The sequence below is a fragment of the Aquarana catesbeiana genome, linkage group LG01 (genome assembly GCF_042186555.1).
Source record: "Aquarana catesbeiana isolate 2022-GZ linkage group LG01, ASM4218655v1, whole genome shotgun sequence".
Classification (NCBI taxonomy): domain Eukaryota; kingdom Metazoa; phylum Chordata; class Amphibia; order Anura; family Ranidae; genus Aquarana; species Aquarana catesbeiana.
In genome coordinates this window covers 942,722,167-942,747,641 of record NC_133324.1, presented here as the reverse complement: position 1 = coordinate 942,747,641, position 25,475 = coordinate 942,722,167, and positions in this window count along the sequence as shown.

The window sequence follows — 25,475 nt, the reverse complement described above, 5'->3', positions numbered from 1 at the left end:
CCGGATAGTGGATGCAGTAAACCTGGATATAACTCCCCTTGTTCAAAATTACACTCCAGCGGTAGTCATCACATACAGTCAGGTCCATAAATATTGGGACATCGACATAATTCTAATCTTTTTGGTTCTATACACCACCACAATGGATTTTAAATGAATCGAACAAGATGTGCTTTAACTGCAGACTTTCAGCTTTAATTTGAGGGTATATACATCCAAATCAGGTGAACGGTGTAGGAATTACAACAGTTTGTATATGTGTCCTGTAGTCAATAGACAACCGTAATGACCCATTCTTCTTCCTTACTACCACTATTGGGGAGGCATATGGACTCCGGGACTCTCTGATAATCCCTGTCCTCTTCAGCTCAGCCAGCTGTACTCTCAGGTCTTCAAGATCTCCCAGTAGAATCTGTCTGACCCTCTCTCAGAAGGGTTTGTCCTCCTCCAACCAAATCTTGTGTTCAGCACTCCTTGCAAGCCCCACATCAAACTCACTTTTTGAAAAGGCAGTTCTCCCTCTCAGGAGTTGGGTTCTGGCCCTCTCCATCCAAGCAGGTGTAAGGGGTGTGTTCTTTGGGTAGAACTCTTCCAGGGGAATCTCTCCCTCTTGTCCCCCCACAATACCACATGGTGAGACTGGGATTGCTTGATTTACCTGTCCCAGTAGCACTCTGGCTGGGACCATCACAGGTGAGGCTGTGGTGTTTCAGACGCTGACTGAGACTCTCTTTGCTTCTCTTAAGTGCCTTGGTCGACAAGACTTCTGGGATTATTTCTAGACCTTTATCTTCTTTCTGCCTGTCCTTCTCAAGGATGATGAAGAGGCCAGGCTGTCTCCAACTCAGCTTGATAGAGGCTTTTAGGCAGACTACCTCACCTGGTTGCACCAGCTTTCCACTCCTGTCTAGGCGCCAGATTTTTCCCACTCCTTCTGGTAGGGCCTTCTGCTCGTGCACTAGATCCTGGTACACCTGTGCTAGCATAGGGTGCACACTCATGGCTGAAGTACCTCGTTCTTGAACAAGGGGTGTCAAGAGTCTCCTGACCAAGTCGGTATTAGTCCAGATGATGATAGAGTTTGTTTTAGCACCTGGAGGGCGAGGGCAAACCACTGCTAGAGTATCAAAGGTCTCCACCTTCCCGGCTACACAGGGGTCAAAGGTGAGCTTGATTGGTAAATATCCATTGTAGGGGAAACTCTGAGTCCCAATGCCCCATATCTGCAGTTCTTCTAACTTCTGGAGTGGCAGATTTTGGAGGTGCTTATCATAGAAGTCTCTGTAGAGGAGTGTCACTTGGGCCCCAGTATCCAGGAGGCCCTTTGTATAGATTCCTTCCACCTGAATGGGGACATCCGGGGAAGGTCCCACTAATCTGGGGGGTAATTTGACCTGTTTAGTAGTGGTTTTGAGCTGCACTCCTTTCTTGCGGGGGTTCGGGTTCCGCTTGGCTTCCTGTGGGACTCTATGAGTCTAGCTTGCATTGGCTCTTCCATGCCTATTAGTCTGGGTCGAAGGGAGTGAGGTGCTGAGTCATTTTGAGACAATGACGGGAGTCTTCTCTAAGGGTTTCAACCCCTCCTCTGGGGCTTTCTTCACGTCATTTTTTTGAGTTAGCTAACAGAACAGGGCACCCGGTTGACGCCTTCACCAGGGCCCTCTGGAGTTTTCCTCTGGCTTTTGGCATTGTGTCTCAGACTTCACTGGGCTTGGGCAAGCTCGTCGATAGTGTCCAATTCCCCCGCAATTGAAGCAAACCTCGTCACCCATCGACTTCTGGGTTGAGGCAGTGGATGTAACCTGAGGCACTTTTGTCGCAACCTCCCCTCCTTTGGCTGTTTTGGAGACCTTCACCATCAATGAAGTCAGCATCTCCATCACTTGTGCCATTTGGGATTTCAAGGTGGCAATTTCGGAGTCCTGTTCCACTGTTCTTGCAGGCCTGACTTCCACTAAAGAGGTAGAGGTCGGACGAACAGTTGCTTGCTGGTCATTTAATAGTGCCTCTTCATTTCCCACTACTCTGATAAGGTCAGGGCATTTTAGTGACATAACACCCACAGAGGTTTTCAAATGAAGCCAGACTGGATCAGAGCGCAGAGCCCCCTTTAAGATTTGCTGTATCCTGGCTTGATCTATGGCAGATGGCGTCATCCCTTTCTTTAGTACAATCTGATATAACATCTTATTTAGCCGTCTGATGTATTCAGAAAGGCGCTCTCCTTGGTGTTGGAGGGTATGTTCAAAATGATAGATTAAATCAACTGCCTTCTTCAGCCGCCCGAACCCCTCTTGTAACATAACCAAGTAATTGTAGACTGTACAGGTGGTACTACTGAATCTCAAGTTCCTGACAGCTTCTGAGGCAGCTTCTCACAGGCTCTCACTGATACACTGCTTCTTTTGGGCCTCTAGCAGTTCCCACTCTTCCAGAGCCTGCATGGCTTGCTCTATCCATACATCAAATTCTTCTTCTCCAGCAGGCACAGGCTGTTTTTCTGAGAAGATCCTCAGCTTCATGTACCCAGCCTCCACACATACTGTTTTGCTCTTCTGGCACTTTGACACAAAATCCCCAAAAGCTGTAAGGAGTTTTTGTCCGATCATGTTCAGGGGTGAGGGGGAGGTGGCTGTTCCCCTAGCTGTCTCTCTCTGACCAGTGTTGAGGGGACCCCCATCTGAAACTCTCGGGTGTACTATGTAAAACTTTGTTTTGTTTCCCAGTTGTACACTTTTGCCTTTGAAGCTTTCAGGTACTCCCTCTCTCCACTCCAACAGTGCATGAGTGCGAGAAGTCCCTTGATCTGGCCTGATAGCAATCACCCATACTTTTCTGTCTGGGGACAGTGTCTTTACAATTTTATTGACCTCTTCTATATCCCAGGCCTTGCCAGGAAGCTCAATCGCCACGCTCGCTTCTAAGCGGGCGCCTTCTGCTTCACACCACTGGACCACAGTGAAAGGGTCCATACTGGCGCCAAGAGGATGGGGCTTGATTGCAGAGTAATGCCCCGTAGACACGGTCCGACTTTGTTCGGACATTCCGACAACAAAATCCTAGGATTTTTTCCAACGGATGTTGGCTCAAACTTGTTTTGTCTACACACGGTCGCACAAAGTTGTCGGAATTTCCGATCGCCAACCACGCGGTCACGTACACCACGTACGACGAGACTAGAAAAGGCCAGTTCAGAACCAAGCGCGGCACCCTTTGGGCTCCTTTTGCTAATCTCGTGTTAGTAAAAGTTTGGTGAGAAACGATTCGCGCTTTTTCAGACTCGTGGCTTTCACATCGTTTTCTGCCGTTCAGTTTGTGCTTGTGGGTTTGTATCTGCTCTTCAGTGCGTGCAAGCAAGTTCCGCGTGACTTTAATTAGTCATTGTATTCTTGTTCATTCCTTACTGTTTTTCAGGTCGCTCTTCACAGGCCTTGCTGTTCTTCAGTGCGTTCTGTTACTTCGTTCTGAGCAGCCGACCGTTTTCTAGCCATGTTGCATATGCGTACTCCTAGAGTTCGTGCTGTGCGGGGGCTTGGTGTTGGGGTCCTGACCTTGACACAAGTCCAGTCCATGAACAGGGTGGGGAGGAGTTCATGGACCAAGAATTGGTTGCTTTAGCGTGACCAGTTCTCTCATATGCCTTTGCTCCGTGAGATCCATAGGAATAATCCTGATGATTTCAGGAACTTTCTCAGGATGACGGACCCCGTGTTTCACCGTCTGTTGGCTTCGCTGACCCCTTATATTAGCAGGCAGGATACCTGCATGAGGCAAGCCATCACTCTGGAGCAGAGGCTCGTCGCTACCCTGCGGTACTTGGCGACAGGGCGAAGTCTGCAGGAATTAAAGTTCTCAACAGGCATCTCCCCCCAGGCTCTGGGGATCATAATCCCAGAGACCTGTTCTGCCATCATCCAGGTCCTGCAGAAGGAGTATATGAAGGTAAGATTTTTATCCTTTAATATCACATTTTATTGTATTGAATGTTTGCTAATATATTGTATTTCTTTCCTCATTCCCTAATTACCATGATTGTAATATGCTGTGAATGTCCCCTTTGTTCTCATGCATGCTGGATTTTTATGTAATTATTATTTTAGGTCCTTCATACATTTTGCCCTTCAATAACCTCCCCAGCATGGTGTCTCCTGGCCTATATTCACCTCATGTAGTCACTTAACAATGTATTTTTTCTGCTCCATAGTAGTGCTTCACCCCAAACACCCCCTAAAATGTTTTGAAATGTTATTTTTGCTTTAAATTCTGGCAGAGTGCCAGAGGCTTTTTTTTTGGTGGTGTCCCAAATTATTTTTAGTAACCCTCCCTCCCCCAACTGCTAAGTCAGCTGATCCCAATTCTCTATCCTCAATCATCTATCTGCTGACTTTGTCAAACCCATACACACTATACCCATCTCTTTAGTGCTCAGATTTATGTATGAATTCCCCAAAGCATGTAGTGCAAGGGCCTGCCTGTATACTTTCAAATGGTACTGTTTCAAGTTTTTGTATCCTATTATTATCTTGATAGGTAATAGCAAAATGTCCAAATGTCCTCAAATGTGTACAATGTGTATTTATATCTTTGTATTATGACACTTCTTACCTGTCCAGTGGGCTGCCAATAGTGTAACTAAGGAGGGGCTGTTCCAAGTAATACCCATTATTTAGACATTCATCTCTCAATGAAGTGAAGAGGGTTACCTGTCCAAGATTTCCACACACCCCCTATAATGTTAGAAATGGCCCATGAGAGGGGGGAGGGGGAATATGATAGGTGTACCTTATACTTTGGCGTTGTTAAATTCCCCTTAATAAATGCTATCTGGAGGTTGCCCCATAATGTTTGTGCCTAATCTGCTTGCCATGTTTCTGAGGAAAAATAGTAATGTTTTATTTTTTTCCCTCAACAGTTTCCTTCCACGCCACAGGAATGGCAGACTGTGACCTCCCACTTTGCCCAGCGGTGGGACTTTCCTAACTGCGGAGGGGCAATTGATGGGAAACACGTCCACATCGTCCCACCACCCAACTCGGGGTCGTACTATTTCAACTATAAGGGGTTCAATAGTATAGTGATGTTGGCGGTGGTGTCGGCTACTTACGACTTCCTGTATGTGGACGTGGGGAAGAATGGCCGGATGTCCGATGGTGGAGTCATCGCCCAGACGGAGTTCTACAGGCGTCTCCAGAATGGCAGCTTGGACTTGCCAGCTCCAGAGGACAATGTGGAAGGACTCCCATTCGTGTTCGTTGCTGATGAAGCGTTTGCGCTGGGGGACCACCTGATGCGGCCATTCCCGATGAGGACCCTCACCCCGGAACAGAGGGTTTTTAATTACCGGCTGGCCAGAGCCCGAAGAGTGGTGGAGAACACATTTGGAATCCTGGCCAGCCGGTTCCGCCTATTTATGACACCCATCCATATGGCGGAGTATAAACTGAACCATATTATACTGGCGTGCTGTATTCTCCATAACTTTTTAAGGAAACATTCGGCCAACTATGCTGGCTCAGTTGGGCCTGAGGCCGGAGTGATACCTGAAACACTGACGGCGCTTGAAAGCTGCCATCCTGGCTTGCCCTCCCTGAGTGCCTGTGATGTCCGGTTACGCTACCTAGAGTTCTTTGCGGGTAGGGGGGCCATCAATATGCCAGCAAATATGTGAAGCCTTTTTCTATTAAAAAAAGAAAATAAATTCTTTGTGGACATTTACTGCTTGCGTTTGTTTTAGCTGACCCTGACAGAAATGTGTTGAGTCCAGAAAATGGTGTGATTGTGTAACCTTATACAAAGCACTGTTGGCTGTTATTTACTAAATGCAAAAACACATTTTACTACAAGTGCAGTTGCAACTGCACTGAAACTGCACTTGTAGTGCCAAGAGGATTTGCCCTTAGTAAATAACCCCCATTTTCTCTGAAAACACCAATGACATCACCCCAAAAGTGTTGTAGCGTTGAGACAATAAACCACACATTCTTGCTTAACAAACTTTTTTATACCTGCACAATCACATGTGCATTTACCAAAGGTTTTTCAAACAAACCAACATGTTTGTTGTATAACAATTTTTGGGGTAGCATTATCAAAAATAGAAATGTCCATTTACGAGAAAACAGGCCTGTGTAAAACCAACAAGAAAGACACAAATCTTGAACTTACAAACGTCACATTTGGTAGAACTTGAAGGCAATATCAGACATGAGTATTTAGGAACTGTGTTTGATATTGCGTTCATATGGGGTGAAGTCACCCCAGGAAAAGCCAAATTTGGAAGATGCACACCAATTTACCAATGTCAACATGTGCGACCTGCCATCACGGGGGATCAAGGGACGTGTTTTGGGGGAGCAACCCCTTCCTCTCAGCTACTTTATTATTGAGGAAGGGGTTGCACCTCCAAAACGCGTCCATTGATCTCCCGTGATGGCAGATAGCACATGTTGACACACTGTGTGCATCCTCCAAATTTTGCTTTGTGAAAAATCACAAAAACATTTTGCACATTGTAGCACACCAAAAAACAAAGTGATTTGGAAGGGCTTTAAACTCGCCCCAAAACATCAATGATGTTTTTATTTTTTGGAATAACATCATTGATGTTTTTCTTGATGTTTTCCAATTGTAAATTACACCCCATGATCTCCCCAATCAGGATCTGGGCACTTTCAGATGTGAAAGGATCTGGATCCACAACATCACGATCACCTAAAAAGAGAGGAACCCCAAAAAAAAATTAGGTCTCAAAAATATGACGGCATCCATCTCTTACCTGAGCCTGTGGTCGCAGACACTCACCTATTGTGGTTACTAGTTCCACCACGTCTTCTTCCTCCTGCTCAGATTGTGTTGGGGAGAGTTCCCCTTCTTCCAGGGGGGGGGCTCTGGTCTCCTCGGATGAGGGGTGTCCTCCGAGTCTTTTCTCCCCTATGTAAAACAAAATGGTATAATTAGCACACAGATATTTGATGGCAGAACTAGAAATAGGAAACATTGATTGGAAGTGGGGTACAATTGTCAATTTTAGCAGAGTTAAAAAATGTAGCATTTTCAGTGTCCTTTGTCAAGCTGCAATACTTTACCTGTTTGGTACAAGCTTCACAGATGTAGCCCCCCCCCCTATAGTATACACTGGAGCACCTGTGTGGGCCCCTAATAAAAATGGTGTTCTTGTGTCCCACACTAGTGCTCCAGTGTCCAGATGTGAAAACAGCTGCTCTGTGTCCTCTCCTTACACAGAATCTAGTTTGCATTTCATTCTAGTAACAAAGCCATCTACACAACCCAATTCTTTTAAGACAAGTATAGGGTGTAAAAATGGTGGCCAAATGCATATGGCCTAAACAATGGTATTTTATAGTCCGAAAGAAAAATGTTTGATACGAACGAATAATGTGCCCATGAACCTGAAAGTTGCCATTTTAAACTGTACAACAGTTCCTAAAAGCACATGGAGCAGCACGAACGTAATAAACATAAAGGATAGGAACACAGCACAACTACTTACTTTTTTGCAGCACTCTCTGGATCTTTCTGTACTGCTCATGTTCTCATAATTTGAGGTCCGACCACCGCTTCCTGAGCTGATCTTTTGATCGCCGTACCCCGAAATTCCGGTGCAGACTCCTGACCACTTTCGCCATGATCTTGGCCTTTCTGACATTGGGATTGGGGTAAGGCCCATACTTTCCATCATAGTCGGCCTTCTTCAGGATGTCCACCATCTCCAACATCTCCCCAAAGGACATATTTGAGTCCTTAAATCTCCTTCTGGATCGGGGCGTGTCCGGATCCGTCCTTTCCTCCTCCTCCTCCTCGTTGCTACAATTAGCACGCACCTGCTGTGTCTCCGCCATGTGCTCTTCCCCCACTGCGCCGAACGAAAAGGGGCGGGGAATAGATTAGAAAGAACGTCAGGGGCGGGCGGAGTTACACGCATGCGCAGTGTGTATAAAGCGTAACACGCGTGCGTCTTACGTACGATCTGTGAGTGGAGGAAGGAGCATCGGAGGCGCCGATCGTGATAACGAAGGTAGGCTCTACACTTGGGCCTATACTGCTTCGAAATGGAAGCCTATATTGTAACAAGATTAGGGGAGTTTGGCCTGACATTAGGGTTTGTCTTGTGTTGTGTCTTGCAGAGAAAATGGATGTGTTCAACGACCACAATTTCCTCCCCCTGTTCATTGACAAATACAGGGAGCTGCCCTGTCTGTGGCAAGTGAGACATCCTCATTACAACCATAAACAAAAGAGGCAGGCAGCGCTGGAGAAACTGCTGGAGTTGGTGACGCCGGTGGTCCCTACAGCAACCATCCCTTATTTAAAAGCCAAAATTGGTGGCCTGAGGAGCACTTATCTTAGGGAGCGCAAGAAGGTCACAGATTCCCAGAGGTCCGGAGCTGCAGCAGATGACGTTTATGTCCCCAGGCTGTGGTACTATGAGAGACTGCGATTTCTGTCAGACCACACTGAAGTCAGGGAATCCCTCTCAACCCTTCCTTCCACTCTTCCTTCCACCCCAGCTGAGGCTTCCGATGTCCAACCTGGGCCTTCCAGCCAGGAAGAAGTGGAGGAGCCCAGCTGGACTCAGGTATAGCATTCTTCTACAGATTTCTGGGCAATAAAGAAATGATGTTTACTATAGATGTTATTATTAATCACTAATTGCTGATTGAAAAAAGTGTTTTACATATCAATAGACAGTAGTGGGCACCCAAATTTGGGACAAGAATGAAAAATGCTGGGCTCAGAAGGATAGTCTGTTATATTTGTTAACATTCAATTTGCAACAGTCAGGAGGTGAAAATTGTGTGTGATTGATGAAAAAAATACTAAAACTATGTCCCTTTTTCATACACAGGAAGACCTCAGCCAGGAGGAGGTTGTGGAATGTGGCAGTCAGGAGGAGGCGGGGATTAGTGGCAGCCAGGAGGAGGCGGGGCTAAGTGTCAGCCAGGAGAAGCCTGGGACCAGTCGCAGCCTGACAGAATCGCAGGTTCCTCCCCTCCGCCTTCCATATAAAAGAGCCAGGAAGACGACACCGAGTCCTGTGCAGGATTTTGCATTCAGGCTGATTCAGGAGGCTTCAGCGTCCCTACGAGCCTTACCCACTCCTGAAGAGGCCTTTGTCTGCATGGCTGCCACAAAACTGCAGGGCATGCCGGAGGGTCAACGCAGGCTCTGTGAGGACCTTCTGTATAAAGTCCTACGTAAGGGGGTGAGTGGGGAACTAACACCCAAGACTGACGTCATTGAGTTGGACCATCCTCCTCCTCCTCCTGCTGCCACAACTCCACCACCACAGCCACCGTGTGGAAGGAAGCGTGGAAAGAAGACCTGAGAGTGATGACCCTGGGTTCAATCTGGTCTGACAGAAGCTGCAGTCTCTTGTATGACCACAGCCTGGGGACACAGATGTCATCTGCTGCTTTCTGGATCTCTGGGACTTCTGGACCAGACTGCCCTCCCTTAGATAAGGACTCCTCAGGCCACCAATTTTGCTTTTAAATAATTGATGTCTGCCCTGGGGGTCCAAGGCTTCACCCACTTCTGCAGTTTCTCCAGCGTTGCCTCCCTCTTTGTTTGGTTGTGACCCCTTAATAAAATTTTTTTGGGGAAATTATACTCTCCTGTGTGTGTTTTCATCCAAAAAGGACAGTTTGTTGGTGACGATTCAGGTACATTTCTTACATAAACTGTGAAATTTACAAGGGACAACAACACCAAACAATCTCCTACAGATTAAATAGAACAACATATCAATGGTGTTGTGGGAACTTGTCACAAAAAACACACACAAACATTTTCGGGAGTACAAATAAAAATCCCCCCAAAAAAATAACACCCTTCAAAAAAATACAAACACAAAAAAAGAATCTACATTAAAGCCAAAAAAAAAAAAAATACAACAAAAATATGTTGTCAGATGTGAGAAATCAAAATATATTGAGGGAATCCCAATAAATAGTAACGAAATAAGTTTGTGAGAAGTCTGTGTGAATATGAGCAGCAAAACTACTATAGTCTTGTCACATTATAAAGAAGAAGAGATTGCGCTGTATTAAACCATTTTTAACATTGCAGCGTGACGAAAGTGCTGTATCCATTGCGAACGCTAAGTTTACCAGAACGAGCTGTTCCGTGTCGGAATTTCTTCTGTGCATGCGTGGCACTTTGTGCGTCGCAACAGGCCACACACGGTCGGAAATTGACGCGATCGGATTTTGTTGTCGGAAAATTTTATCTCCTGCTCTCCAACTTTGTGTGTTGGAATATCCGAGGGAAAATGTCCGATGGAGCCCACACAAGGTCGGAATTTCCGACAACACGCTCCGATCGGACATTTTTCATCGGAAAATCCGACCGTGTGTACGGGCCATAACAGTAAATCCCGGACGAGCCGCCATGTGTAGCACTGACCCCCGAAGTAGCTGCTGATATTAGATTGGGCCTGTACTCTGCTCTTAAACCCCTCTTAACTTGGCTCAATCCCCTTGACACAGCTGTGGTGTGGTGTTGGTGTGAAGCTACCAACAAAGGATAACCCCACAATGTACAATACAACAATAGTGTACCTTTACCAGAGAGGAGGTCCATCATTGAGGGTAAGGGTCCACCTTTTAATACTGTGGGACTATATGAGAGCTCTTATCCTCATTTCCCTCCCTCTCCATATATATGTGCAGTGTCTGACTGGTCGGAAGGTGGATGCTTCCTCCTGCTTCTGTGAAGTAACTGTTTATGTATGGGACGCCCTCTCCTACTGTTCATCATAAGAACTTTCGCTCCTTGGAGTATTTCATCTAAGGACTGTTCCTTATCCATTTGGGTTGTGAAAACTTTTCTTGAAATGTTATGACACTTTTTAAGCATATTTTTTTCACAGCTTTTTACCATTTATTAATTATCAATATTTTTTTGATGCACATTTCTGATTTTCTTACAGGGATTTAGATTATGTATTTTTTACACAGATTATGTTCATTATGAGCGCACGTTTGTTTTCTCTTTTATTTTTATAGTACACAGGTATTGGTGTTTTATTCGTGTAGCTTTAAGTGTTTATATTATTTTTCAGCGCGTTTTTTTTATTTTATTTATGCTTTTTGGTTTACACAATATCACTTAAACCTGCTGCTGAAGTTCGCATCAGAGTGATTTGCCCACTTATTAGGAGGTCAATTTTTTTGGGCTTTCTTCTTTTATTATTTATTTGTTATTTGCTTGGCTTGTTTTTTATTTTCACTTTTCTCACATTAATCACATCACATTATGGATGTTTTCGAGTACCGCTCTTCTAGGGTAATTGCCAAGGAAGGGGTTTTTGAAATTTACAGTGTGCCTGAAAGTGATGTAGGAGGTATGTTCATGACTTGAGATTAAAAAATCTCATGGTTTCGGAAATACATACCCAGTGGGACATAATATTCTTGGGACAATATGTGACAGACTCTATGGTCCCAAGAAGTTTGAGATGGGAAGTTAGTCCCCAGAAAGGAGAGACTGATCTTCAAGATTGGTTCCGCTATTTTAATGAGGCGGGGGGTAAATTCCTTGAATTTTTAATAAAGAAAAAGAATGATAAACTGGCTAGACTCGATATTGAAATTAAGGCAATTAAAGAGAGGCTTTCTCCTTTCAATGAGAGTGAAGAATATAAAGAGAGGTCAATGCACCTCAAAAAAGTCATTGAAAAGGAAGATATTGAACAGAAAAATAAGAAAAAGAAAAAATATAATAGGGACGTTGGAGACTATAAGGCTCTGTTTCCACTAGTGCGACTTATTTTGCGACTTGACACATGTCAAGTCGCATGACAAGTCAAAACCCATGTATTTCAATGGTCCCCGTTCTCATTGGTGCGACTCAAGTCGCAGCGACTCGAAAAAAGGTTCTTGCACTACTTTGTTCCGTCTTCGGTGCGACTTGTTCTCCATAGAAAGGTATTAAGTCGCAATGAAGTCGTATGTACATGTCTGACACCACGACTTTGTTGCGACTTCCACGGAAGTCTACGGAAGCACATGATCTCTGCTCCTCCCAAATACATCACTTCCTATATCGATGTATGTGAGTGTGGAAGACAGCAGGAAGCATGCCTAGGGCAAAAAAAAATAAGCGACAAGTGCATGACAATGAGGAAATTATTAGGCTTGTCAGACAACGTCCGGCAATATATGACCTCAGAGATCCAGGTTACAAAGATCATGCAAAGAAGGAGAGAGCATGGTTGGAGGTGGCTCGCATATATTATGAGACATGGGACTCTTTCTCAGCCACAGAACGTTCTACAAAAAGTAAGTGGTTGATATATGCTGCTTAACACTTTCTGTAACCAATGGTTGTGTGCACTGTTTTTTCTTGGTGGGGCCCGCTTCTCCTGGCAGGAGATCACAATGGTTTGGCAGGAGGTAATCCCATGTCAACACTATCTGTGTTGATGGTGTCATTTATATAGTTACTTTCCTGTAACCTGTGGCTGCAGGAAAGTAAATCTGTGTGTGTGGGCCAGCAAATAATTTTTGTCCACGGTCCTAATAATATTAAATAATATTAAAGATGGCCCTGTCAACATCCTCCAGCACATGTCAAATTATGTAGGTGTCATGGGTAATATATGTAGCGGTTGTTTTAACACCATCCATATCAATTATGCAGCCTAGCAAATGAATGACCTATAGGCAGTGACTAAATTTGTTTTAAAAAATGTATACTTTGCTTTATATTTTGTAGCGCACTCGTTACAAACTCGATGGAGAAGTCTCAAAGACTGCTACAACCGGTACTTACGCAAATTAAAAGAAGGAAGGAGTGGTTCCGGCTCTAAAAGATTAGCCCCATATGCCCATGCCGGGGATCTTGAATTTTTGAAACCAGTGTTGGAAATGCGAGAGTAAGTTATCAGCAGGCATATGTTACTAATTCTACATATCAAATAGTAATGCTTACTTTAAAACTATGTGATTTGTATTTCAGAACCCAAGCAAGCTGGGAAGACAGCACACAGGGTTTGGCAGCAGAAGATGAGGCAAAGGAAGCTGCGGAGGAGGAGGAGCAAGAACAATTCCAAGACAATGTTGACAAGGAACTGTTCGTAGATGAAGCAAGGTCAACATCAAACTCAATGAATGAGGAGGATGCAGAACCAGGACCTAGCAATGTCTCTAGGCCTTTGCGAAGGTCTTCAAGGGTCAGTGCCCAGCCTGGTAAACCCATGGATAAAATTTTAGAGGTAGTCAATCAGATGTCCACTAAAATGGCTGAAAACCAGTGTGAAGACACAGCATTTCTCACTGTAATTTTAGGCATATGTAAACAGGTACCCCCTGAGAAAAAATATGCACTCAGGATGGCTTTAATGTCAACTGCTCAATCATTTGTGGGTGAGGGGCCAACAACATCCTCAGCATATATGCAACCCCCCCTTCCCCAATATCCCCCTTATCAACAATACACTCACTTTCCAAGTACACAGTATGCTCCACCAATAAACCGTCCATACTGTGACCAGTATGGTAATATACTGAATCCCTCAAGGCCACGCATGTTGCATCCAATTCCTGACCCCACTACCTCTACCCTTGGCCCCCCAACCACTCACCAACTTAGGCAGCCTACACCCAGTCATGTTCCGCCTTTTCTGGCAAGGAAATATTACCCTGGTCCATCAGTGGATTTCCCTGGACCAACCAATAGTTCAGTTTCCGGGACCACTGAAAACAAAACATACGAGCAATTGTAATTTACAATTATTATTGAGGTATGTTTAAGACTTGTTCTCTATTTTTTGTTTGGTTGAGGAGGCCAAAACAACAACTGTTGTAATTTTAAGTTCATGGAACGTATTTCTTTATTTTTGCCTTATTGCAAAAAGAGTTGTCTTGTAAAAAAGATTCAGATATTTTTTTATATTTTTGAAATAATTTTATTTACGTGTTTTTCTGAGAGAAATAGTTTATTATTTCACTATTTGTTGTGCTTGATAAAAAATAAACAAAATGGTGTAGTTCACCCAAACACATAACCCAAAAATTTTGTGTGCTTCCCTGCACAAAAACAAAAAAAATAAAAATAATTTTGTTTACATTGTGCATTTTCGGCTTATCCTTTTTTCTAATTTGAGGAAACTACCTGTTATTATGCTTTTGGATGCACTGAAACATAACATACATCAAAATAATATTCACAGAAAATGCATGACATACATTATGCTATGGCATCCTGCTGCCAGGGGACAGAACCAGCAGCAGACAGAAAATAAGATGAGAATCCCTCACGCACACTGGCAACATTGGTGGTGCCCCTACTGGCACTCCATTGTGCACCTTCCAGATCGTGCATGAGGGAATCTTCAAAAAGATAGCCATCACAAATTCTCACAAAATTGTGAAGAACACATGCTGCTTTTACTGCAGATATTGCATTCTCCATTTTTAAATTAATGGGGGTATGGAGCAAACGCCACTTGTTGGCTAAAATGCCAAAAGAACATTCTACCACTCGTCTTGCCCTCGTTAAGCGGTAATTGAAGATTCGCTTCTCTTCACTCAAACACCGATTTGAATAAGGCCTTAATAGATGCTCACTGAGAGCAAAGGCCTCATCCCCAACAAACACAAATGGCATTGGCGGCCCATTTGTTCCTGGCAACGGACAGTCCTGTGGCAGGTCCAGAGCATTTTCCCGCAACATTCTTCCAAAGGAAGATCTTTGGAAAATACTTGAGTCTGAGCTGCTGCCATATGATCCAATGTCTATATAGCTGAAACAATAATTGGCATCAGCCACTGCAAGTAAGACAAAAGAAAAATATTTTTTGTAATTATAGTATTTTGTTCCACTGCCAATGGGCATCACTACCCTCATATGTTTGCCGTCAATTGCCCCTAGACAATTTGGGAAATTGCAACGATCCCAGAAAAGTTCCGCTTTCTTGCACCAATCGTCGGAAGTGGGCTTCTTCAGAACCAAATCACTAAGGACATTCCATATGTCTCGGCAGGTCTCGTGGACAATAGTGCTGACTGTAGTTTTGCCAACCAAAAATTCAAAATGCAAACTGGAAAAGGAATGTCCAGTTGCCAGGTACCTAAAATGGAAAAGTACATACATTTTAGGATAATGATACATATTGACACTAAGCTACATCAATAAACCCAAAAAACAGAGCTAGGAAGGAGGTGCCTGAGGAAGTGAAGAAGGAAGAAGAGGAGCAGGAGAAAGACACAGGTGATGTAGAGGCAGAGTTAAGATTTTAAAACCAAGCTTACGCACAATTACATGCTAGTAGTTATTTTTGGACTGCATGTAAAGATGATGAAAGAATGATGTGGATCTCCAAAAGCCACATAGAAGTTAAGAAGAAGAAACAGTAGGTATGAACATTTACCTCAATGTTATTATGAGTCTTTCAGCAGATGGAATACTCCTTCTGAAACTGGTGTTTTGGCGCTCTAGATGACTAGAGAGCAAAGCCAACAATTCATCAAAACTGTAAAGAGAAAAAATAGGGCTAGTATCTACACTGACCATGTAAAAATCAAACATTTACAAATGGAGTTACATTTTTCTAACAATTTGATTAGGTTCTAGTTAACACTTCGAGCTAGTCAAATCTAAAAATACTAAAAAGAGTAATAATGACCAGGCATATACACATTTTGAGAAATATATCTGGCAGCATTTGCAAGTTGACATCAAAAAATGTTCTCACCTTCTAATTGACATCCTTGTATAGTTGAAAAATTTTTCATCATGAGCCCGGAGGTCATTGTAAAGGACCCCAAACTGGCCTCTCACTTCCCTTTGGGCAATGATGGGATGTATCCAAAAGCGATGCCTTCTCCTCCTCCGGTTATCCTCCTCTTCTTGATCTATAAATGCTGCTACAGAAGCCAAAATGACTGCTGACCCAACATACTGCATAGCCAACATGTTTGCTAACAAACATACAACACGAGACAACCAAACAGGAAGGGGCAATAAATAAGCAGGATAAGGAATTACATCACTAGGACTAAATCGCAGAACATCCAAGTCGCACAAAGTCGTAATTAAAGTCGCAACAAAACGCAACACAAATCGCAACGCACAATCGCAGTGTAAAGCGCGCGACTTTGGGGACGCAATAGTGGAAACCTAGCCTAAAAGGGGGAGTGTCTTTGAGTGGCAAAGTCAATTTGCTGGAGATGGACCGGTGGGTCCAGCCCCTGTCCCAGATATGGAGGTTCAAGGAGAGGAAGAGGTCCCCGTAAGAGTAGAAGAGTACCAACATAGACCCCCCATACCCCAAAAACAACAACCAACTACATCAAGACGGGTCTCCTATCGGTCACCGGTTAGACAAAATAAACAGTCACGGTCCAGGTCATGCCCCCAAACATGTAAGGGGGGTAATAAGTCTAAACTTCCCAATAAAAGATTCAAAAATCACAAATCCAAACAATATGATCAACAAAATAATGGATATTACCAACGTAATGGTAATGACAATTATTGTGAGGATCAATCCTATATTCGTGATTCCCCCAGGAGGATTCATGAGGGAGATTACCAGTATAGGTATTCTATTCCCACCCAGAACCGCTTCCATAGTTTGAGGAATAATGATTATCAATATGACAACTATGATCAATATGAACGCAGAAGAGAATATTACTCTGAGCCTCGCACCCCTAGGAGAGAGGGGGGATATGATAGACCATTGTGGCGTCAGCCCCCATCCTCACAGAAGAGGGATTGGAATGACCGTCAGCCTCCCTACCAACAGAGGCAAGACACATTCTCTCAACCTCAACATTGGGGTTCTCCCTGGGCCAATCAAAACCCCCAAAGACCCATAGAAAAAAGAGAGGAGTCAGAGGGGGGAGGAGATCACGGAGCAAAAAAAAAAAGTAAAACCCCCTTAACACAGGAAGAAACACTGATTTTGGATAAGGGTCTTAAATATGTACCTCCTAAATCCCTTAATAAATTTGAGACTTATATGGACATCCATAAGTTTACCAGAAAACTAAATGTCAAGAGATACATGATGTCCAATCCTATTGTTTCCCAAAACTCCAGTTCTAATACTATTAGACACTCAGGGTTAGCAAATGCGTCCTTGTTTAACCCTCCGGGAGGTGTGCCTGCCTCCCTGAAGGTATTCAGAGACGTTCTCCTGAGAGACCTTGACCACTTGAAAACCCAAAAATTCAAAATGGCAAAGGAATTACAGCTGGTCCTGGATACATTATGTAAACGTAATGATCTTATAATAAGGCCAGCGGATAAAGGAGGGGGAATAGTGGTCTTGGATAAGGCTGATTACCTTCAGGAGCTGGAGAGACTGGTGGGTGACAGAGACACCTACCAGCTCCTCAGATCTGATCCAAGAACCAGATTTAAGAAAGAACTAGAAAGGATTGTAGACAAGGGCTATGAGTTAGGGGTTATTAACAAAAAGGAGAAATCCTTTTTGATCCCGGTGGCCTCGAGAATTCCCGTCATGTACTACCTGCCCAAGATCCACAAAGACCCGGTGTGCCCTCCAGGCCGTCCCATCATAAGCGGGATAGATTCTATTACATCTAGGGCAGGTAAGTACATTGACAATTTTCTCCAGCCATTAGTTCAGCGGTTGCCAGCGTACATTAAAGACACCAAACATACTATAAACCTACTCAGGAACTGTGGTTACAGTGACGGACAGTGGCTTGTCACAGCCGACGTCACGTCACTGTACACCATCATTCCCCATAGTTGGGGTATTAAATCTGTTAAACATTTTCTGAACAAGGACTCTTCAATCTCAAGAAAGCAGAAACGCTTTATTATGGAACTTCTAGAGTATGCCACGACACATAATTTCTTTTGGCACAATAGTAAGTTCTTCCTTCAGACTAAAGGTGTTGCAATGGGGGCTAAGTTTGCCCCCAGCCTGGCGAACCTTTTTATGGGGAAATGGGAGGAGGACGTCATCTATGCCCAACAAAGACCCAAATTGGTCTTGTGGGCTAGGTACATAGATGACGTCCTCCTCCTATGGAGTGGCTCCTATGATTCACTGAATTCATTTATGGAGGACCTAAATAATAATGAAAGGGGCATTGTTTTAAAGTATGAGGCAAGTCAACAAAGGATCAATTTTCTGGACCTTGAAATTTGTAGTGAAGGGAACTCTCTACTTACCTCCACCCATTTCAAGGCCACAGACCGGAATTCGTTTATACCTCGGGACATTTGTCACCACAAATCATGGTTAGACTCTGTCCCGAAGAGTCAATATATTAGGTTGAAACGAAATTGTTTCACAATGGCGGATTTTGTGTCCCAATCAAGTATTCTGACGGGAAGATTTCTGGAAAAAGGGTATGAGGCCCAATTTTTAGAAGAAAAACTGAACCAGGTCAAGTCAATGGATAGAGATTTTACTTTTGGCAGATAAACCTAATCCCAATAGAGATAATAAGTTAGTTTGTCCCTTTATTACTGGATATTCATGGCAGCACTTTTCTGTTAAAAAAATGCTGTACAAACATTGGCATATCATTAAAAATGACCCTGTGTTGGGACCAATCCTTCCTGACAAACCTCAAGTAATTTTCAGGGGTGCCCCCTCGATTAAATCTCGGGTTGTGTCGACGGTGTGCGATCCCCCTCTTCATAAGCCAATGTTTTTTCAACACCTAATAGGCTTTTACAAATGTAAAAATTGTGAGGTCTGTTCTATCAATGCTGTTACTGAAAGGAAGGTGGGCCGTTTTCACTGTAATAATACATCGAGTGAATTCCCGATTAAATCTTTCATTATCTGTTCAACAACCCACGTCGTGTATCTTCTGACTTGCCCGTGCGGGCTCCATTATGTGGGCCGCACTGTACGTTCATTGAAAGTGAGACTTGGGGAACACATTGGGAACATTAAAAGAGGTTTCTTAGGTCATCCGGTCTCCAAACACTACCTTGAGGTTCATAAACAAAACCCCAGGGGGACTTCGTTCATAGGCATTGACAAACTTAAGCTCCCCTGGAGGGGAGGTTCTAAGAGAAGAGCCATTTCGGAACTCGAAATGGAATGGATCTATAAAATCCGCTCTTTAAGACCCAGAGGACTAAACGTTGACATTGAGCTCAATGCTTTTATAGATAATTCCTAGAAATAACCCCACCCCCTTTTTTTCCCCTCTTTTAGACAACTATAGAGTGGAGGGCAATAGACTCAGTTTGAGGGTCCTATACGATCGTCTGTGATCATACATTTCCGATGGTTTTATATTTTTATATTTTTATTCTTTATGATGTTTATTTTATTCATATTTGTGGAACTATATATGAGATCCACTTTAAAAAAAAAATATATATATATATTTAGTGTGTTGATATACTCCCCAATGTAAAATCATTAATACAGGTTCACTGATGTTCTTTCCATCTATGAATGCGCTTGCTACTGTACTGATTTTTTCAGGGGAACATGCATACTGAGAAACCCCTTTTTTTCTTTCATTTTGGGTTCCGTTCAGTGTATTATATAATTCTAATTTATATTAATTTTAATAAATTGAATTAAATTATTTGTGTTTATAACACTTCAGATAAGTGTACTTGAGAGTTTTTAATACTGTGAGCACTGTGCGGTATAGTTAGCAATAGCTTATTATACTGAACCAGGGATTTCTTCCTTAAGGGGTTAATCTCTTTTCTGGTCTCTGTTTATTAAAGGTTACCATGGCAGCATTGATTGCAGGGAAGAACACCAGTGAGAGGCTTGGTTATTTCCCCATCCAGCTGTCTGATTACTGCTGTGTGGTGATATCAAGTCAGAATGAGGCTTGGTTCATGCTCTGCACTATATAGGTGATGACTTGATGCGTCGCCCGTGCCCCTTTGAAGATGTTAGATGTAACGAAACTGGCTATGCATCGTAAGCCATCACTCAGTCCGCCCCATGATTTGCACGGGTGTTTGCTATTTTTATGCCGGCTTTTTTATATTGTATTCACGGAGCTCACTTGTTGTGACTCCATTGTTTTAACTAGCAATAAATTTCAAAACTTTATTACACCAAAAAAAAAAAGGGGGCGTGGCTACGCATCGTAAGCCATCACTCAGTCCGCCCCATGATTTGCACGGGTGTTTGCTATTTTTATGCCGGCTTTTTTATATTGTATTCACGGAGCTCACTTGTTGTGACTCCATTGTTTTAACTAGCAATAAATTCCAAAACTTTATTACACCATCGGAGCCCCTCTTTTGTTTTTTATCCACCTCCCTTTGGGACAAGTGTGCTTGTCACTCCCTCCCCCCCCAGGTGGACGAGTTGGTAGAAGCCAAGCTGGAGACGCACACTGTATGAGTTGGATCCGGACATCATCCATCCACAGTCCCTGCAGAGGGCAAAGTCTGCCTGCGTGTGAGACCTCGCCAGAGAGGAGGTCCATCATTGAGGGTAAGGGTCCACCTTTTAATACTGTGGGACTATATGAGAGCTCTTATCCTCATTTCCCTCCCTCTCCATATATATGTGCAGTGTCTGACTGGTCGGAAGGTGGATGCTTCCTTCTGCTTCTGTGAAGCAACTGTTTATGTATGGGACTCCCTCTCCTACTGTTCATCATAAGAACTTTCGCTCCTTGGAGTATTTCATCTAAGGACTGTTCCTTATCCATTTGGGTTGTGAAAACTTTTCTTGAAATGTTATGACACTTTTTAAGCATATTTTTTTCACAGCTTTTTACCATTTATTAATTATCAATATTTTTTTGATGCACATTTCTGATTTTCTTACAGGGATTTAGATTATGTATTTTTTACACAGATTATGTTCATTATGAGCGCACGTTTGTTTTCTCTTTTATTTTTATTGTACACAGGTATTGGTGTTTTATTCGTGCAGCTTTAAGTGTTTATATTATTTTTCAGCGCGGTTTTTTTATTTTATTTATACCTTTACCATTACCTGGGTATCCATTGCTCCACCTGTAGGAAAAAGGAACAATGCTTCACACCAATTCTAATTAACCAGAATGTGTTTTTACTGGAACTGGTATAAAACAGTAATTACAATAACTGCACTGTCACACAAACGTAATGTGACAACACAGTGGGTATTCACAACAATGTTAACATATAAAGAATTCTTGGATGACCCTTGCCAACGTGTCTCCAAGTGGGACCAATGCTCACAGTGGCAATGCCTTGACTCTGGGCACCTTCCCACTTCCAGCACACTGTAGTAAACACAGAAATGCAAAGTTATCAACACCGCACAATATAATTGCTAAGGAGCTCCCCCCTGCTTTATAATGCAGTCCTTTCTTATTGTGATTGAACCAAGGCCTTACAATAAAATATGTAGTCTTTGGTCTTCTGTCTTCTGCTAGCTATTGTATGGTAGTGATTGTAATCCAAGGGGTTTAACAAGCAAAGAATAGTGTAGAATAAGTATTGAAACTGTTCTTGTGGTGTAGCACACTTATAACTTCCTCCGCTGTAGTTTTCTCTAAATCACACGGTGTCAGTTCTCAGTGGATTATAGGCTTGAGGCCTGCTTGAACTCAGTCCAATAGGGTGGAAACTCCTCTGTGGGACAAAAAGACCCTTATATTTACACTTAAATGAAATTAAAAAAAAATTGTCATTTAAAAAAAAAATGGCCCTTTAGGAGCTATGGGCGGAAGTGACGTTTTGACGTCGCTTCCACCCTGCATTGTTATGGAGATGGGTGGGGGCCATCTAACCCTTACTCGTCTCCATGCCCAGCAAGGGTGAAGATCTGATTGCCTCCGCCGGAGCGCGGTGGGAGGGACCCACTCCCGACACCGATAAAAGTGATCTTGTGGCAAATCTGCTGCAGCGACTACTCTTATTGGAAAGCGGACCGCCGGCCGAACAAGAAGATACTGGGGTTATGGCAGCTAGCTGTTGCCATAACAACGATATCCCCCATCAAATTAAGGACATATATCAGCATGTGGCGGTCCGGGAGGGGTTAAAGACATCAATCTTTTTGCACGCAAACTACATTTTTGATCAATGATTGAAGGCCCTTGCATCAAAAAAAGTCTGCCCCATTAGATGGCTTAAGAGGTTGTTCCTTCCCCCAATGATTCTGTTTCTTATTCCTTTGTGTGTTTTTCTGTGTTAGACTGCAGTGCATTCCATCCAGAGTCCAGATAGGGTGTGATTGGGTCGGTGGCATCGGTTTGGTGGATTTGTGAGTTAAGTTGTGACTTATGAGAGAGAAATTCTTTGTTTCTTAAACATATATTAGCATACACATTACGTAAAATTACGAATTATGCTCCTATTACGAATCTATGAAAACAATGTTACGAAAGAACGAATAAATGAGGCAGTCAATCTCACAAAAGTACAAATGTAATTAAATCTACGAAAGTACGATTTTCTAATCAACGGAAGTTAGACTCACGGAAATTATTTCATATCAACGAAAATATAGCTCTTACGAAAATACGAACGCGTCTGAATACGAAATATAACGAAAATACGAATTTCGAATCAGCGAAAATTAGACTAATGGAAATACGAATCATTTCAAATCAATGAAAAAATAACTCTTACAAAAATACGAACGAGTCCGAATACGAAAACCCACGTCTTACAAAATTACAAATCATTACGAATCAACAGAAACAAACAGAAACAAAACAAAACTAAACTAATTTTTCTGTTGTGCACATGTCTAGATGCAAATAAGAAATTTAAAAATAAATCTACCAAATTCCCTAGCCAAACCAATCCAAAAGATGACCACTTTGTACAGTTGCTGACTTATGATATTGAAAATCTCACCTTGAGTGGCATTCTATATAATCTGTCATCAGCTAAATACCAGGCTCTGTTGAATTTGAAGAGAAGTACAGACATGGTCATAACACCCACCAATAAGGGGGGGCAATATTGTGATCATGAGTGAATCACAATATGTAAATGTGTACACGAAAACTCTTAAAAAGGGAAGTAAAGCCAAACAAAAAAAAAAAAAATACACCCTGTAAGGCCAAGGCATAATGAGCTACTAGCTCATTATGAATAACTTACCTTAGATGGAAGCCCCCGAAGCGACCCTCGTTCTCCTCGTCCGATGCTGCCATCTATCCCAGAGTGATTTCCAGGTATCGTGGCTCCGGTGCTGTGACTGGCAGGAGCCGCGATGATGTCACTCTCACGCATGCACGTGGGAGCCGCCACTAACGGCATGATCGCCGTTAGCAGCCGCATGCTCAGTGTGCCTGCGCACCACTGTCTATGGCGCATGCGCCGTAGACAGTGGTGCCTGTCTTTTGCAAATATCTCCTAAACCGTGTAGGTTTAGGAGATATTTCTTGCACCTACAGGTAAGCCCTAATCTAGGCTTACCTGTAGGTCAAAGTGGTCTGTAAGGGTTTACAACCACTTTAATGGGACCTGGTATAGAAAAATTTTAATTTTTTTTGTAAAAAATAATAAATAAGATTGTTTCAGTTTATTAGACCGGCACTCATTATTGGTATTATTACTAAAGAACTGTATGCATTTTTGAAAATCAATGAATTCATGACCCCCACATTCTATGCCCTACTAAAGGTCCACAAAAACTTAATCAACCCACCCAGTAGACCCATTGGGGTTTGTTTACTAAAGGCAAATAGACTGTGCACTTTGCAAGATGCAGTTGCTCTAGAGCTTAGTAAATGAGCTAAAGCTTCAACTTGCATGGAAAATCCAATCACGTGCAAGGAAAATTTAAAAATGTTGTTTGCACATGATTGGCTAATGGAAGTTAGCAGAGCTTCCCCTCATTTACTAAGCTCTGGGACAACTGCTCTTGCCATGTGCAACTGCACTTTGCAAAGTGCACAGTCTATTTGCCTTTAGTAAATCAACCCCATAGTGTTGGATATTAATAGCCTGACACAAAATGCTAGCTCTTTGGTAGATGATTACTTGAGACCTCATGTTGAGTCCTTTCCTTCTTATTTTAAAGATACGTTACAAGTCTTAACCATCCTAGATGAGATACAAGCAAAAACAGCAGAAGGAGGGTGCTTGGGTCAGTGTGATAGTAAAAACATGTAACACTTTATTCAGATACACTTGCATAAAAATATCTTGCAAGCTGCACACAGGGTGGATATGGATTACCAATCAAGCAGACAGCCGTCACGAGGGATAAGAAGACCACTGTGGGGATAAGCTCAGACCTGCCGTATGGAGGTATAAAACCGGCAGCATCTCCAGCTCTCACACCCAAGCGCCTAAATTACACATCTAATTTCCTGACTACCTCTTGCACTTTTGAAGGCTCTGGAGCACCAGGACAATGGAAACACCCCAAAAATGACCCATTTTGGAAAGAAAACACCCCAAAGTATAATCTATGAGACATAGAGTCTTTTTTTAAGGAACAGCTTTTAATTGAACGTGAGTATTGCAGCCTAACTTGTTTGTTTAATTCCTATTTATTTTTTTCAAATATATTTTATTAGTTTTGATAAGGAATAAATTACATACATTGTCGTCAGGAAGGGTATACAATTTCGGAATTAATAACAACCATTCCTACAAAAGGGAAGAGGGGAAAAGAAATTTAGAAGAGAAGAGAAGAGGGTTACTAGAGGTGAGAAGAAGAAGGGAGAAGGATTTTTGTGGAAATTGAGAGAAGGAAGTAAGAGGGGAAACCGAATAAGGACATCTGGTGATTGTCCCCCTTCGGTATCCCCAGACGAAGCCCTGAATAAAATAGTAAATAGTGATAATAATCCACATGTAGATCTTTTAGTTGTATCGGTCCTAACAAATAACATTCTTAAGTATAATGTAGACATCTAAACAGTATCAAAAAGAGAGTTCTCTTTGAGATAGGTCTTAAAAAGATGGATAGGTCTGGTTAACCATGGAGAGGTTTTGTGCTTGAAATGAGACCCTTTTCGGTAAATGAGAAGGAAGGTGAATTTAAGTAGGTTTTTTTTGAAGATGTCAGACAGCATTCGATAAAGGATGACCATCTTTTTTTGAATTTGTTATTGGACCATGTATGTTGGATCATGGCATCCAATTTTTCTTGGCAGAGCAGGGTTTTGAGATTTCTTATCGTTTCGGATAAGGTCGGAGGTGTGGGAGAGATCCAATGATTAAAGATGTTTCTGCAGGCTATGAGTAGTGTGAGGAGGATCCATTGAAGATTTTCTTGGGGTATTATGTTAGAAGTACTGTAACTGGGGATTCATTTTTTGGTGATGGGTATCAGAACAAAAGAACCATAGGGTCTTTCTCGGGTTGGCAATTAGTCACTTCTTGTTTGAACTTAAGGATTGTGGACCAGTAGGTGTCGATCCATGGACAGAGCCAGAGGTGGTGAAGTAGAGATGGTTTATGGAGTGAACACCATGGGCAGGTAGCTCCTGTGGTGGAGCAGTGTTTCGATGAAAATGGGTAGTAGGCCCTATGCATCAATTTTAACTGAGTTTTCCTCCTGGATTCAT